This window comes from Heterodontus francisci, chromosome 18, assembly GCF_036365525.1.
Source record: "Heterodontus francisci isolate sHetFra1 chromosome 18, sHetFra1.hap1, whole genome shotgun sequence".
Taxonomy (NCBI): Eukaryota; Metazoa; Chordata; class Chondrichthyes; order Heterodontiformes; family Heterodontidae; genus Heterodontus; species Heterodontus francisci.
The window spans coordinates 9,041,614-9,055,572 of record NC_090388.1 but is presented as its reverse complement, the minus strand read 5'-3'; the positions used below and the strand labels follow the sequence as shown (position 1 = coordinate 9,055,572).

General features: G+C 45.9%; 1 protein-coding gene across 6 annotated transcripts in view; it reads right to left on the bottom strand.

Annotated features, from left to right (window-relative positions):
- ppfibp1b (PPFIA binding protein 1b) overlaps nucleotides 1-10,691 on the bottom strand; it is a 180,907-nt gene extending 170,216 nt beyond the window's left edge. For 3 of the 6 annotated variants that reach the window (XM_068050202.1, XM_068050208.1, XM_068050207.1), the window contains exon 1: nucleotides 10,491-10,671. The gene's annotated coding sequence lies outside the window, so the exon portion shown is untranslated. Of the gene's footprint in view, nucleotides 1-10,490 lie in introns of all 6 variants that reach the window. The other 3 variants (XM_068050205.1, XM_068050203.1, XM_068050206.1) reach the window with 3 other exon arrangements.
- Nucleotides 10,692-13,959: the final 3,268 nt, after the last annotated feature.

Here is a 13,959-nt window from a genome sequence, read left to right as displayed (position 1 = left end):
GAGATCAACAAAACAGTAATATTCATTGAATTAATTCTTCAGTTCATGGTCTAATTGAAAACAGAAGCCCAACATACTGTAGAACAAAGTGTTGTGTTATAATGGGAAAGTATGACGGATATGACAAATGTTTGACCTTGAGTAAGCCACTAATTCAGAAAAAATGCAGCTTTCCACGACCACACAATACAGTTCAGTGTTTCCAAAAAAAATCTGTTGATAACACACGAGGGAGAGTCCCCTTGTGAGAATCACAGAAGGGGTAAAGCAAATCAGAACACTGGCCCTCCTTAAAAATCAGATCAGTATGAAATATTTACGGTCAGTGTATTTCTACAATACTTGGCTTCATAAAGCACATCTTGTGACAGCCCAGTACACTGATGCATTAACACATTGCTACACATATTTCAAATCACAAGTGAAAAGCTGATTGTCTTATTAATCTTGAACTTTGATCAAAGGAATTTAATTCTTTAAAAAAATCATTTGCTATTGGTAATGAACTGGACAATGCATGAACTGAAATAAGACCACAAATTACCAGGTTCAACAGACACGAGATGGCAGGATAACATCACTTACAAGCTTTGCTTTTGTTCAGTAAATATCAAAAATCAAACACACTTCACATCAAACCACCAGGAACAATTTTTCCCCATCATGGGAGCATGTACATTTCCATACAGCAAGCTCCCAATCTCAGCCAATGATCCAAGATGCAGGGTAACTTACCATTATAGGTTTCTAGCCTGAGACCACTTTACAGAACGGCCAGCCTTTTTCTACATACTTTGTGGGCTGTATAGTGAACATTTTAATGGTACTTTTTTTTTTAATTGCACCGTAACAACCAAGTGGACATAAGATCCCACAGTACAATTTTGAAGAGTAGGGGAGTTCGACCAGGTGTGCTGGCCAATATTTGTCCCTCAACTGACCATCTAATCATTATCATATTGCTGTTTGAGACTGCACTGTGCTCAAATTGGCTGCAAAGTTCCTGCATTACAACAGTGACTACATTTCAAAAGTACTTCATTAACTATACAGTGCTTTGGGACATCCCGAGGTTGTGAAAGGCGCTATATAAATGCAAGTCTTTCTTGTAGGTGCAACATCTACCCAACCCGAAGAGGTACAATGTCACACATTATTAGCAACATTGAAACAACAGAATAATTTATCTTTAGTATTGTGACTCGTTAAATTTGCATAATGTCTATTAGACTGGTAGTCTATAAAAAATCAGAATTGTGTTGTTTCATTTCAGTAGATTCCAGAATCTTCCCACTCTACGTTCATTACTCAACAGGACTCACACTTATTAAGATGTAAACTGGCAAAAAGTATGACTAATTTAATGTCTAATTAAACTCAGGCTACTTAGCTCTGAAATTCCCACCCTAAACCCCTCCACCTCTCCTTCCTCTTTAAGACCTTTCTTAAAACCCATCTCTGACCAAACTTATGGTCATCTGTCCCCAATATCGCCTTATGTGGCTCGGTGTCAAATTTTGCTCTTTAGAACACTCCTGTGAAGCACCTTGGGAGATGTTTTATTACATTTAAGGTGCTATATAAATACAAGTTGGTGCATTTCCTGCTTTCATTCAAAACAATTTATAAAAAGTCTAGGTAGTATCTTAAGTAAATAGTCACCAGGAATGATTTGAAAACAAAAATAATTAATATTTTTCTTAGGTACTATACAGCTCTGCTTGGAAGTATTAAGATCAGATTTCATGCAGCCAGTAGTAAATGAACTGAGGCTATTCGAACCAATAACATAGAAAACTGAAATAGAAACCTAAAATGCCGGTAATGCTCGTCAAGTCTGGCAGCATCTGCGAAGAAAGTGTTCCGACGAAAGGACCTGAAATGATAACACTGTTTCTCTCTCCAAAGTTGCTGCCAGACCTGCTGAGGATTTCCAGCATTTTCTGTTTTTATTTCAGATTTCCAGCATCTACAGGAGTTTACTTTTGCCACAGAAAACTAAACCTTTTATCACACAAACAACTTTGCTGTTGAACTATGGCTCAGGAAATGGCAAGTTTGACCCTTAATATATTTTTCCAGTATATGGAATCACACTGCAGCAAACAAAGTGTGAAAGGTGCTATCGTCACCTTGAGATGCACATTTAATGAAAGATTAATTATTCCTCTGCCTACAGTGTATTGAGTGATCTCTACATAATGCAGGCCTGCTGCCCAATTCTAGCAAAGTAGTTCTTTACTTAAATGGATAGAAAACAATTTGTGTCAAATTCATTAAATATCAGAAGTTAATTTCAGAATTTAAAAAAATGGGTGTAATATATAGATCCAATTTGCTTCTAAGATATACCATTTTCAGAAGATTAAATGCGTCACATGTCAATATAAATTTTAAAAGACTTTTGCAGTCACTTATGCATGATTAATAAAAAGCATCAGGGAATAGTTCTGTCATGTGATGCAATGCCACAAGAACAGGATATGAAGGCCCATCACTTGCATTCAGCACACTGGAGTGCATATATGTTGTGCAGTTCAAATGTGAATTGCTTCCAATGTTTATAAAGGGAAATAGTTGCTTAAGGGCTCAAAGCAAGAGCTCAAACTGATTTAAGGATAAATTAAAAAGTATTCATAATAGATAAACTAACCTTGCGGCTCAACAGATCCACGCATTTATGGCCTCACCCGCTAGATGGAAACAACTTCCCTACATCAGAACATTTCATAATGTTAAAGATCTCTGTTAGGTCACCCCTTAGTCTTCTCTCTTCTAAATCAATGAGCCCCAGCCTGTTCAATCTTTTCTGATAAGTATAACCTCAGTTCTGGTATCATTCTATCGTACTACAAGACAACTAATGGCTACAATTTTGGCTGTTGCTTGATGCATCCATGGTTTAGATCAAATTTAATACAGACAACTGTACTAAGAAACCTTCAATTATTATTTTGTTAAAGATTTTTTAAAATTACTTTTCAAAGAAATGAAAATCATTTATCGTCAGGTAAATACAGATATTTAAAAGGGAAAAGAGTAAGTAAAATGAGTGTTGGTCCTCTAGACAGAGAGAATGGGGAGTTAATAGTAGAAAATAGTGGGGCGACACAGCGGTTATCACCGCAGCCTCACAGCTCCAGGGACCCGGGTTCGATTCTGGGTACTGCCTGTGCGGAGTTTGCAAGTTCTCCCGGTGACCGCGTGGGTTTTCGCTGGGTGCTCCGGTTTCCTCCCACAGCCAAAGACTTGCAGGTTGATAGGTAAATTGGTCATTGTAAATTTCCCCTAGTGTAGGTAGGTGGTAGGGATTATGGGATTACTGCAGGGTTTGTATAAATGGGTGGTTGTTGGTCGGCACAGACTCGGTGGGCCGAAGGGCCTGTTTCAGTGCTGGATCACTAAATAATGAGGAAATGGCGGATGAAATGAACAAATATTTTGCTTGTCTTTGCTATGGAGGATACTAAAAATATTCCAGTTATAGCTATAAATCAGGAGGTGGAAGGAAGAGAGGAACTTGGTGAAATTACAATCACCAGGGAAGTGGCACTGACCAAACTAATGGAGCTACAGGCTGACCAGTCCCTGTTCCTGATGAGGCTCATCCTAAGGTCTTAAAAGAGGTGGCTAATGAGGTAACAGATGCGTTGGCGTTAATTTGTCAAAATTTGGTAGATTCTGGAAAGGTTCCATCAGACTGGATAGCAGCAAATATAACTCCTCTATTCAAGAAGTGGGGGGGAGGTGCGGGAGACAGAAAACAGATAACTATAAGCCAGTTAGCTTGACATCTGTTGTGGGGAAGGTGTTAGAACTGATCATTAAGGCGGCTATAGCTGGGCACTTAGAAAACCTCAAGGTAATCAGGAATAGTCAGCATGGCTTTGTGAAAGGGAAATCATGTTTAACCAATTTATTGGAGGTCTTTGAAGGAGTAACATGCGCTGTGGATAAAGGGGAGCCCGTTGACATACTGCACCTGGATTACCAGAAGGCATTTTGACAAGGTGCCACATAAAAGGTTAGGAGCTCATCATGCAAAGATGATTGGCTGGCTGGCAGAAAACAGAGTATGCATAAATGGGCCCTTTCTGATTGGCAGGATGTGACGAGTGGAGTCTCGAAGGGTTCTGTGCTGGGGCCTCAATTTTTGACAATTTATATCAATGACTTAGATAAGGGGAGCAATGGCATGGTAGCTAAATTTGCAGATGTAGGAAAGTATGTTGTGAAGAGGACATAAGGAAGTTGCAGACCGATATAGATAGGCCGAGTGAGTGGGCAAAAATCTGGCAGATGGAGTATAATGTGGAAAAATGTGAAGTTGTTCACTTTGGCAAGAAGAATAAAAAAGCAGAGTATTTCTTAAACGAGGAACGACTGCAGAATTCCAAGGTGCAGAAGGATCTAGGTGTTCTACTGCATGAGTCACAAAAAGGTTAGTATACAGGTACAGCATGTACCTTTATTACGAGAGGAAATGAAAATAAAAGTAAGGATGTTATGCTTCAGTTATACATGGCATTGGTGAGACCACATCTCAAATACTGTGTGCAATGTTGGTTTCCTTATTTAAGAAAGGATGTGAATGCGTTGGAGGCGGTTCAGAGGAGATTTACTAGATTGATACCTGGAATGAGCAGGTTGCCTTATGAGGAAAGGTTGGACAGACTGGGCTTGCTTTCACTGGAGTTTAGAAGAGTGAGGGGAGACTTGATTGAAGTATACAAGATCCTGAATGGTTTTGACAGGGTGGATGTGGAAAGGATGTTTCCTCTTGTGGGTGAGTCCAGAACTAGGGGGCACTGTTTTAAAATTAGGGGTCACCCTTTCAGGGCAGAGACGAGGAGAAATTTTTTCTCTGAGGGCTGTGCGACTTTGGAATTCTCTGCTCAGAAGGTGGTGAAGGCGGGGTCATTGAATATTTTTTAAGGCAGAGGTAGATAGATTCTTGTTAGGCAAGGGAATCAAAGATTATTGGGGGTAAATGGGAGTGTGGAATTCGAGACAGAAACAGATCAGCCATGATCTTATTAAATGGCGGAGCAGGCTCGACAGGCTGAATGGCCTACTTCTGCTCCTAATTCGTATGGTCCATTTTTGCATCCATCTTAACCAGTTTTTGCAGCCATGATTGGAGGTACACAGTATTTTCTGAGCCATACAGCCAACGACCAGGAGAAACCCAGGGCCAGCTGAAGAAAACCCTGCCTTATTTTTCCCCTCCCTCCTCTGCCTACCATCGCAACATGCTTGATCATAAATTGTACAGGGCATGCCTCAATCAACATCAATCCCGGAGATTAATTTGCTTCTAAATAAATCTTAAGTCTAAAAGTGTTTACATTTTAAAGGAATTACATATATAATCAGTTACTGGTAAAGAGTGCATTTGTAAACCGAATGTTGTGCATTTGAGTACGCTTAGGAAACAGCACTTGATGAGAACCAGAAGTAGCACTTCATGCATTTTAGATTGAAGGCTGTGTGAAGCAGCTGTGCTGAAATCACATTTGACGCTCTCTTGTTTTTCTTCCTAGAACCCCATCACAGCTGTAACTATTTTCAGAAACTCTAAAATTGCCTCATGTGGTCCACATTTTCGCCCCCCCAGAATCTCACCTGACCCTAACTTACTGAAACCCAACTGGTGTAGTATTGATAAAATGCTATGTTAAAAAGTTAACAGCTATACATGACAACCAAGTTGCTTTTCAAATTATAAGCTGCTTATAATACAAGCCTCTTCTAGGCCAGTGAGGTAAACATTCAGGTTCAATGCCTCAGTTCAACAAATGAACATTAAATTGTGATGTGTGGAAGCACGACTTAAGTTTTTCCAGATCAACAATCAGATCAGCAAAAGCACGTCGACAAAGTCAAATGGTTGAGAGTTGCTCTGCAATATGAATAGAAACTACAGAATATCGCAGGTTAAACACAGACGGTGAGCAGAAATTTCCTCCAATATTGGAAAGACAGATGCACAGTTTTCAGTTCACATACACTGTTCCCTTGCCATTCCTCTCCCTGGCTGAGGCTGAACCAGGCAGTTTGTAACCCTAGTGTTGTACTTGACCTAGAGATGTCCATCCAACCACACATCTGCACCATTAAGACTGCCTATTTCCAACTCCATAACTCATACCAATATGAAGCAGTATTTTCTACAGGTTACTGAACTGAATTGTTAGAGCATTTCTGCTCATTTGCTTTGCATTACAAAAATCATTCCTCCTTTTGGTTTTGTGTGCGATTATTTAACTTCGTAAATTTCTTCTACTTTGTTGAGCATGTTACAAGAACAGCTTACAGTTATATGGTGCCATTAATGTAATGGAATGTCTCAAGGCATTTTACAGGAGCCTTAAGGAACAAAATTTGACACTGAGCCACATAGAGGTATTAGGCCAGATCACCAAAAGCTTGGTCAAAGAGGTAGGTTTTAAAGAGCATCTTAAAGGAGGAAAGAAAGGCAGAGAGATATAGGGAGGGAATGCCAGAGTTTAGGATTAAGGCAACTGAGGGCATAGCCACCAATCGTGGAGTAATTAATAGAAATGCTCAATAGGCCAAGATTTGTGGAATGCAGAGATCTAAGGGGGGTTATAAGGCTAAGGGAAATTAGATAGGAAAAGGCAAAGCCATGAAGCGATTTGAAAATAAGGATGGTAACTTGAACAGAGACATTGGTTAACCGGGAGCCAGTGTGGAACAGCAAGCACAGGACTGACAAGCGAATGTAACTTGGTGGGGGTTTGGACACCAGCAGCAGAGTGTTGAATGACCTCAAGATTGTGGATGACGGATCTTGCAAGACTGGACTTGAGTGTATTGGAATGATCAAGCCTAGAGGTAACTAGGCATGTATGAGGTTTTCAGCTGCAGATAAACTGAGGCAAGGTTGAAGTCGGCCAGGATACTGAAAGATAGCACCTCTGACAGTGCAGCATTCCCTCGGTGCTGCACTGGGAGTGTCACCCTAGATTTTTGCACTCAAGTCTGCAGAGTGGGACTTGAACTGACTCCAGAGATGAGTGTGCTACCAACTGAGTCACGGCTGACTCTGGGAAGACATACACAAGATAAATTGTGTAAACAATTCAATTTTACTGCCTCTCAAACAACCTACACTCAAAACTATAAGAATCAGAAGTTTGTTTCTCCTAGTCTAAATTGCTTAAAATATGCATGGCAACACAAAAATGCCAATGCAGCTACTAGAGTTTTTTTTTAATTTGTTCTCAAGACAAGGTCACATATATTGCTCTGAAATAGAGTGGATTGCTAGGCTATTTCAGAGGGCATCAGTCAACTACTGAGGATGGGATCAGAGTAACTGAAGTATGGAATCCTACCTTAAAAGACCATGGATGCTGGTTCAGTTGAAATTTTCAAGACTGAGAGCGATAGAATTTTGTTCGATAAATAAAGGTAGTGAGATAATGGAGCAAAGACATGTTGATAGGATTGAGGTACAGATCAGTTATGTTCTAACTGAATGGTGGAACAGGCACGATTGATTGGTCTCCTGCTCCTATGAGAACTCTGAGGTAAGCTAGTGCAGTAGGTTTATTGGGAGCTATTACGTGACTAGGACACTATTCACAAATAGGCCAGGCTGGTTAGGGATGGCAAAACATCAGAAAATCAGCTTTTTTTTAAAATGCCAATTCAACACCTTTCTCATGTAAATCATCAAATCGATGGAATTCAATTTCACAAATTGCTATGGTGGAATCTCAACTCTCAACCAATATCAATAACCACTTCACTCTTGTACCAAAAATAATGTGTGGTGCAATGATGTAAATAGCTATATTGGGTTAGTTTCCAAAGTGCATAGAGAAAACTATACACCAAGACGGAAAAGTGACTAATGTAACAAAGTCTGCTATTTCCTTAAGGGGTGTTATCCAAAGAAAAGGCCACAGCACAGTAAAAAAAAAAAGAGGTACAAAGACAACCAAGACATCGCTATCATCTGAAGTTTTAAAGTTAGATATATAAACAACCAGCATTCATTTGAAGCAACTAGTTCTTAAAATACTTGTGTCTCAAAATACACACGTCCACCAACTTTCAGCTTGATAGCAGGTCTGTTACCCAGCCTACACAGCCCTGACTAACCACAAATGGTGAGCAGGGTTTTATTCAAACCATTTCAATACCCTTGAAATATTAACCTGATGCACTTTAAGTACAGCACTTCATTTAGAGTCAGAGTTATATAGCACAGAAACAGGCCCATCGTGTCTGCGCTGGCCATCTAGCACCTATCTATTCTAATCCCATTTTCTAGCACTTGGCTCGTAGCCTTGTATGCTATGGCGTTTCAAGTGCACATCTAAATACTTCTTAAATGTTGGGAGGGTTCCTGCCTCTTCCATCCCTTCAGGTAGCATGATCCAGATTCCAACCACCCTCGGTGAAATCTTTTTTCCTCAAATCCCCTCTAAACCTCCTGCCCCTTACCTTAAATCAATACCCCCTGGTTATTGACCCCTCTGCTAAGATCTAACCGATCAATGCCCCTCGCAATTTTGTATCCCTCAATTAGGTCCCCGCCTCGGCCTTTTCTGCTCGAAGGAAAACTACCCTAGACGATCCAGTCCCTCTTCATAGCTGAAATGCTCCAGCCCAGGCAACATCCTGGTGAATCTCCTCTGCACTCTGTCCAGTGCAATCACATCCTTCCTATAGTGTGGTGACCAGAACTGGACACAGTACTCCAGCTGTGGCCTAACTAGCGTTTTATACAGCTTCATCATAACCTCCCTGCTCTTATATTCTACAGCTCGGCTAAAAAAGGCAAGTATCCCATATGCCTTCCTAACCACCTTATCTACCTGTGCTGCGGCAAGGAGAGCGGGGGGGTGGGCAGGGGCAAGGAGAGCGGGGGGGTGGGCAGGGGCAAGGAGAGCGGGGGGGTGGGCAGGGGCAAGGAGAGCGGGGGGGTGGGCAGGGGCAAGGAGAGCGGGGGGGTGGGCAGGGGCAAGGAGAGCGGGGGGGTGGGCAGGGGCAAGGAGAGCGGGGGGGTGGGCAGGGGCAAGGAGAGCGGGGGGGTGGGCAGGGGCAAGGAGAGCGGGGGGGTGGGCAGGGGCAAGGAGAGCGGGGGGGTGGGCAGGGGCAAGGAGAGCGGGGGGGTGGGCAGGGGCAAGGAGAGCGGGGGGGTGGGCAGGGGCAAGGAGAGCGGGGGGGTGGGCAGGGGCAAGGAGAGCGGGGGGGTGGGCAGGGGCAAGGAGAGCGGGGGGGTGGGCAGGGGCAAGGAGAGCGGGGGGGTGGGCAGGGGCAAGGAGAGCGGGGGGGTGGGCAGGGGCAAGGAGAGCGGGGGGGTGGGCAGGGGCAAGGAGAGCGGGGGGGTGGGCAGGGGCAAGGAGAGCGGGGGGGTGGGCAGGGGCAAGGAGAGCGGGGGGGTGGGCAGGGGCAAGGAGAGCGGGGGGGTGGGCAGGGGCAAGGAGAGCGGGGGGGTGGGCAGGGGCAAGGAGAGCGGGGGGGTGGGCAGGGGCAAGGAGAGCGGGGGGGTGGGCAGGGGCAAGGAGAGCGGGGGGGTGGGCAGGGGCAAGGAGAGCGGGGGGGTGGGCAGGGGCAAGGAGAGCGGGGGGGTGGGCAGGGGCAAGGAGAGCGGGGGGGGGTGGGCAGGGGCAAGGAGAGCGGGGGGGGTGGGCAGGGGCAAGGAGAGCGGGGGGGGTGGGCAGGGGCAAGGAGAGCGGGGGGGGTGGGCAGGGGCAAGGAGAGCGGGGGGGGGTGGGCAGGGGCAAGGAGAGCGGGGGGGGTGGGCAGGGGCAAGGAGAGCGGGGGGGGTGGGCAGGGGCAAGGAGAGCGGGGGGGGTGGGCAGGGGCAAGGAGAGCGGGGGGGGTGGGCAGGGGCAAGGAGAGCGGGGGGGGTGGGCAGGGGCAAGGAGAGCGGGGGGGGTGGGCAGGGGCAAGGAGAGCGGGGGGGGTGGGCAGGGGCAAGGAGAGCGGGGGGGGTGGGCAGGGGCAAGGAGAGCGGGGGGGGTGGGCAGGGGCAAGGAGAGCGGGGGGGGTGGGCAGGGGCAAGGAGAGCGGGGGGGGTGGGCAGGGGCAAGGAGAGCGGGGGGGGTGGGCAGGGGCAAGGAGAGCGGGGGGGGTGGGCAGGGGCAAGGAGAGCAGGGGGGGTGGGCAGGGGCAAGGAGAGCGGGGGGGGGGTGGGCAGGGGCAAGGAGAGCAGGGGGGGTGGGCAGGGGCAAGGAGAGCGGGGGGGGGTGTGGGCAGGGGCAAGGAGAGCGGGTCTCCCACCAATAATCTTTGCCAAATCGCCTCCCTGATGCCCCAGGAGCAGGGGAGCGCGCGCCCCCCTTTGACCCCGGGTACGTACACCAACACACGCGTCTGTTTTAACGGTCCCTTCCGCCCGCTCTGCCTCCCCGGGACCCCGACCCGCTTCACCCGCCTCCCGCACCGGGCTCCTCCTCAACTTCACAGCCCGGGACTCCCTCAGCGGACCCCGGCTCCGCCGCACCCACCTGCCTGCCACAAACAACGACCCGCTCTCGGGCGGAGGGGCGGCGGCCCCACCGCGCGATGGAAGCCCCGGGGTGGGGTGTTGGGGGATCAGGGAGAAGACACCGGCCGCCCCTCACTCACTCACTTTCTCCGGCGCCGCCTCAGCAAGCCGCTCCCCGGCCACCAGTCACTGCACATCACGTGACGTCCGGCAACTCCCGCCCACTCGCCAGCGACTGGCCGACTGATGGCCCCGCCTCTGTCAGCTTCGCTCTTCTGATTGGACACAATGGCTGTCAGTTTAGCGAGGGGGCGTGTTCAGGGCAGCACTGCCCTGGGGGGGGTGGGGGTTGGCTGTCACGTGACGCTGACATTCCTTGCTGAGGGAGAGAGGAATGTGTGGGAGTGTGTGGCCAGGGCAATGGCAGGAGCGATAAAGCTCAGCCCAACTGCTTTGGGGAAAAAATAATGAAGAGAATGTGAGCTTGAGGAGTACTTAAAGTTTTGAGGCAAAATGCTGGGATGTGGGACCAATTGGACAACTTTTTCAAGGAGCCAGCACAGATGTGATGGGCCGAATGGCCTCCTTCAGTACTGCAAGCTTCTATGATATCCAATTGCCTTTTGAAAGTTACTATTGAATCTGCTTCTACTCTTTTGTGCAATGCATTCCAGATCATGACATCTCATTGAGTGAAAAAATTCTTCTCCCGCACTAACCCAATTACCTTTAACCTGTTTCTCTCCAAGCAGTAGAACCAGCTTCTCCTCATTTACTATATCGACTCCCCCTCATAATTTTGAATACCTCAATTAATCTTCTCTGCTTCTGAGGGGAACAATTCCAGCTTCTTTAGTCTTTCAACATAAGCCAAGTCCCTCATCCCTGGGACCATTTTGGTAAATCTCTGCCACACCCTCATCAATGTCTCTCTGTTTATTCATTCATGGGGTGTGGGTGTCACTGGAAGGCCAATATTTATTGCCCATCCCAAATTGCCCTTGGCATTAATTCTAAAGTTTTTTGCCCAGAATTAGACACAATATTCTAACTAAAGCCTGACCAGTGCTTTATGAAGGTTTAGCATAATTTGCTTGGCTTTATACTGTAAGCCTCTAATTATAAAACTAAAGATCCCATATGCTTTTACAACAGCATTATCAACTTATCCGGCCACCTTCAAAAAATGTTTATATGACCCCAGGCGTCTCTGTTCCCGCACTCCATTTAAAGTTGTACCATTTAGTTTATATTGTCTCTCCTTATTCTTCCTACCAAAATGTGTCACTTCACACTTCTCTGTGTTATGCTTGTTTCCTTGATCAGAAAACATACCTTAAGGACCAAAGTCTTCATTGCAGAAATTTTGTGGGTACATATTTTGTTTTTCTTCTGAACGTTTCGTTGTGAAAGGTGTAGTTGGGTCTTAACGACATCGGGCAAAACTGGCACAAGCCAAGATCTCCTGGCATTAAAAGATAGTGCCACTTAAAAAGACACAAGCACTCGTCTTTCTGTGGATTAAGTCAACGGACCCCACTTATACGACCAGGTGAGAAAGGTGTCCAGAGGTCCCTTTTTGCCTTTACCTAGTCTTATTGTAACAGGGTTTAATTTTAAACACACTGTGTTCTGAGATCCCCCTTGGTGAATCCTTGTTCACCACTTTCCAATTATAAGGCAAAGAAATGAGCACAAACAGGATTTCTTAGGTTTAAAGAAGAAAGGTGAAATTTTATTGAAACTTAAACTCTAATTCGGTTAATGCCTACGGATACACGCCATACTCCACGCTATCATGCATACTCGATGCGCACAAATAAAGATAGAAAAGAGCAGAAGAAAATTAGTGGAGAGGTTTGAGGCAATCTCTGAAGAGGGGTTTTTGTTACTGTGCTTCGAGCTCGCTGTAGTCCTTGCTTGTAGGTAGATCTTGCGTTTCGTTGGGGCCCAGTATTCTTCTTAAACCTTGTTCACTGTAGGAGACATTTCTGTCTTGGGGTTCATGTGTCCTCAATGGGTCTTCAGTTCCGTGTGAAAGAGATGGTAGCAGACAGGAGAGAGATGTTCTCTGTCCAGGAGCAAAGAGCTTTCCGAATTTCAATACTGGTTCTCCAGTTTAAAGCTTCCCTAGTTGGCCAGCAGGTGGTCACATGACTCTGTATTGGGGAGCAGGGACCGGGTCCTTTGTTCCAACACTGTCTGCTAGTATGCAAAAAATGTCTTTCCAGTCAGAGGTTTGGCAACCCCTTGTAATTGGCTTTCTTTCTTCCCAGTAACAATTTTAAAATTTAATGTCCATGTGGCAAAATATATGTGCCTCATTCTTGGCAGGTGGGGGCCTGCATAACAGCATGAAGAAAGCAGGAAACACAGTACGGAAGAAAGTAAAAACCTCTGCTATCTTCTGCAACTAGTGGGCATCGCAGGGATAGGAGTGCATGGTTGGCACGGGTGGCAACATTATTATTTAACTTGTTCAGCTTCCTTTGTTTATTTTAGTGATTCCGGTTTCTATTAGTTGTGTCCCTCTAAGATGGGGGGTATGTAGATTGTTTGGTTTGATGATACTGCAACAGCCCAGTGTCTCCTTATCATTTAATTAAAAGAGACATAAGCCTTTGCTACCAACACATGTCTGTGCCAAACAGGAGCACAAGCTGGAGACTGGGCTATGAAAGTAATTCTGTACCCCAAGCACATGTTGGCAGCACAGAGCCGGGCAATCTCGGCCCTAATGAATGCATTGCATCTGCAGAGTTTTTTTGGGGTGAATTTTTTTATTTATTTACAGCAAATACAACACTGAAACAGGCCCTTCGGCCCACTGAGTCTGTGCCGACCATCAACCATCCATTTATACATTAATCCCATTACCTTCTCACATTCCCACCTCCTACTAGGGGCAATTTATAATGGCCAATTTACCTATCAACCTGCAAGTCTTTGGCTGTGGGAGGAAACCAGAGCACCCAGCAAAAGCCCACACAGTCACAGGGAGAACTTGCAAACTCCACACTGGCAGTACCCAGAATCGAACCCGGGTCGCTAGAACTGTGAGGACGCAGTGCTAACCACTGTGCCATCCTGTGAATGTTGTGCTTCTCATGGTGAGGGAAGTCACTGTTCACAATTGGAACACTTTCCCACTTCAGACACCCATTTTAAGCTAATGTGTCACCATTGGAAACTGGTGCAATCAGATAGGCTGCCCACTGACATCACTGGAAAATTAAACCAGTTGGGCTGTGAAAATGGACATCATACTGGGATGAGAGGGTTATCTTATGAAGAAAGGTTGTACAGTTTGGGTCTGTATGCATTGGAACTTAGGAGGATGAGAGGTGATCTTATTGAAACATATAAGATCCTGAGGGGACTTAACAGGGTGGATGCTGAAAGGATGTTTCCCCTCCTGGGAAAGACTAAAACCAGGGGGCACAGTTTAAAAATAAGGGGCCTCCAATTTAAGACAAAGATAAGGAGAA